This window comes from Notamacropus eugenii, chromosome 4 (genome assembly GCF_028372415.1).
Source record: "Notamacropus eugenii isolate mMacEug1 chromosome 4, mMacEug1.pri_v2, whole genome shotgun sequence".
In the NCBI taxonomy this organism is placed as follows: Eukaryota; Metazoa; Chordata; class Mammalia; order Diprotodontia; family Macropodidae; genus Notamacropus; species Notamacropus eugenii.
This window is the reverse complement of record NC_092875.1, coordinates 473,971,742-473,975,041: the sequence shown is the minus strand read 5'-3', so window position 1 is coordinate 473,975,041 and position 3,300 is coordinate 473,971,742. Positions and strand designations below refer to the sequence as shown.

At 43.9% G+C, this 3,300-nt stretch overlaps 1 pseudogene; it reads left to right on the top strand.

Moving 5' to 3' along the window:
* The first annotated feature begins 937 nt into the window (after positions 1–937).
* LOC140502720 (xylulose kinase pseudogene) lies at positions 938–2,502 on the top strand (annotated as a pseudogene).
* Positions 2,503–3,300: the final 798 nt, after the last annotated feature.

Here is a 3,300-nt window from a genome sequence, read left to right as displayed (position 1 = left end):
TGCAGACAAGCTTTCTGTGGCTGGCTAGTCGATGAGGCTGTCTCTCACAAATACCAGATATCTCAAAGGAGCTTCCAAAAGAGTTTGCTGGGTCAGAGTCAATTCTAGGTTGAATTCTTTTCAAATCTCCAACTTAATCAATAGTCATCATAATAATTTACACACTCATAAACACTTTTCCCATCAGTTTTTCTGCTTGGTTTTGACTCTGTGAATATCATCCTTCTTCAGGATAAGCCCACCATCTGAAATATCATCATGGAGACTGCTTCAGCTTTGGAACTCAGCACCTTCTTGGCACCCTCAGGTGCCTCTCCCCTCTGATTGGAGGGCTGGAGAGCAGAACAGAAAACTCCCAAAGCCTCCCTTTAGAGAGGAGTCGGAGCACATTTAGGGTTAGAGTCGGAGATTCTAGAAGGTTCCAGCTCTTCATTTCCCATTAGCTGCCAAGCCTGGTTTTGACTCCCTGAGCTGGATCCCCCTCGGGCAGCCTTCCTGCCCCTTCAGTTTCTTTTTGACTTCTGTCTTTCTCCGGCAGGTTGTAAACTCCTTGAGTGCAGGGTCTGACTTCCTTTCTTCTCATTTGTATTCCCAGTACTTAGCATAATGCCTTGCACTTAATAAGTGTTTATCGACTATTAATTATTTAGGTTTTAATGGTTGCAAAACGCTTCCTTATTAGGGAGACAGTGAAAAGAGCAATCACCCCCATTTTACAGATGAATAATGTGTTTGGAGGCTTGTCCGGGATCACTTAACCAGTAAATCAATGTCGGACACAGTCAACCCATAGGTTAACGTGAATTGAGAGATAAGCAAGCAGATTGAAGAGGGATCTGTATTTGTTATATGTTCAAATCGGCAGGCACCACATCCTGGTCGTCCCTCCCCTCCAACCCCCAGCCCGAGGCCTGTGGTGTGCCCCGACTCCAATGCCATGGCAGAGGGTGCCGACTTTGGATTGGACTTCAGCACCCAGCAGCTGAAGGTCATCGCTGCTGATGAAAAACTGAATGTCCCCTATGAGGAGAGCATTCACTTTGATCGAGAGCTTCCAGATTTTGGAACCTAGGGTGGAGCGCACATTCATAGTGACAAGCTCACAGTGACTTCTCCTTGTTTAATTGGGTCAAGGCCTTGGATGTAATCTTGGAGAAGATGAAGTCTTCTGGTTTCAACTTTTCTCGAGTCAGAGCTTTGTGTATACTGGAAAGAGGAGTCTGCCAGACTTCGAGGAATTTATCACCTGATCTTCCTTTACGCCAGCAATTAAAGTCCTCATTCTCTCTTTCTGGATGAACTCTAGCATCACAGTGGAATGCCGCGACTTGGAGAAGGCTGTTAAAGGAGCCCAGAATCCCAGTGATATCACCAGGTCCCAGACCTATGAGTGTGTTAAAGGACACCAGACAGCAAAGATTTTTCAAGGAGAACCCCGACGCCTGCTCACAAACCGAGAGAATTGCTTTGGTCAGTAGTTTTGCAGCTTTCCTTTTTCTTGGATCCTGTGTACCCATCGATTGCAGGGATGGTTCTGGGATGAGTTTATTGAACTTACGTAAAAAATCCTGGTCCCAGCCTTGCCTTGATGCGTGCACACTTGAGTTAGAGGAGAAACTTGGACCAGCCATACTCTCAAGTTCAGTACTGGCACCTATTTCTTATCGCTTTCAGAATTATGGGTTCAACACAGAATATAAAGAGATAGCCTTCACTGGAGACAATCCAGAATCATTAGCTGGAATGAGGCTGGAATGAGACTGGAGACTGGAATTGCAGTCAGCCTTGGCACCAGCTATGCACTGTTTCTCTGGATCAAGGAACTAAGACCGGCTTTAGAAGACCATGTCTTCTGCAAACCTGTTAACTCTCCAGAGTACATGGCCCTTTTGTGCTTTAAGAATGGGTTTCTGATGAGAAAGTCCCAGATGAATCTGCTTCATGCTCCTAGGATGAATTCTCCACCACACTACGATCCACTGAAATCAGAAATTGTAGAAATCTGGGTTTATATTTTGATGTGATGAAAATTACTCGAGAGACCACTGGGCATCACAGGTTTATGCAGACAATCAGAAGATATTAAACTTTCCCCAAAAGATAAAGATCTGAGCTTTGATTGAAGGACAGTTCATGGCTAAAAGGATTCACGCTGAAAAGCTAGACTTTAGAGTCGTGCCCAGTACCAATATTCTGGCTACTGAAGGAGTGTCACATAATAAAGACATCTTACAGGTTTTGTCTGATATGTGCAATGCCCCAGTGTACACTATTGAAACTGCCAATTCATCTTGTTTGGGATGTGCTTATAGAGCAATTCATGGCCTTGCAGTAGCAGAAAATGCTTCTTTGCTGATATTGTGAAATTAGCCCCAGAGCCCAGATTAGCCCATACCAGCAGCTGGAGCAGGTCAAGTCTATGGGCCACTCCTCAAGGGGTATGCTGAGTTGAAGCAGCAAATTGTCCTGTTTTCTGTTTCAATGATGACTCTTGGATTGTAATCACCTTAAAGAACAGGACCAGATTCTAAGCATAAGGTTGTCCTGACCAACTTCTCACAAAAAATGTTAATAGATTTTAACTACATTCCCTGATAGAGTGCAACATTTCCTAAATAATGTTCACAAGGAACTGTAACAGGTTACTACCACTTTGTAATGAGAATTAAATTAATAGACCTCATGTGGGGCTATTAAGAGAAGCTTGATTAGGGGAGGCTTTTTTTGTGTGAAGGTGCACATCTTTTGTTGATTGCTAATGAGGCACTGGGTCATGAGGGTCATGCCCACTGGCTCTGAAAAGTATATATATCCTCTGAGGAGAGGTTTTGCTTTGGGGCTTAAATCATTGGAAGAGTGTGTGATTAGGCCAGAGGAGCCCCCTGTCCCCCTTTGAAGACTCAGATGTTGGTGCTTCTTGCTTTGGTTATGATATACGTATTGTTCATGGTCAGACAGTTGGAAGCCCTGTCTGTTGGTCTTTCTGTTTGTAATTTCTGTTTGTATTTTTCCCTGAAGTTCAGGGTGCTGACTTTTCCTCCTGAACTAAGCGAATGATAAATGTGCTTAATTAAAGTAAGATTGTTTAACCCTTTTAAGGTTGCTTTCCTTAGAAAAGCAGATCTCAGAACCTGTGCAGCAGGCCCTCCTGTGTATGCTGGGGAGCTTGCTGTTACGCACATGACCTTGAACAATCTATCTTCTCTCTTAGGTCCAGTTTTCTTATCTGTAAAAATAGGTAGAAGGGGTTGGCCTACATTAGAAGTATCAAGCTCCAAAGGGCTAGCAAAAGTCGGAGTG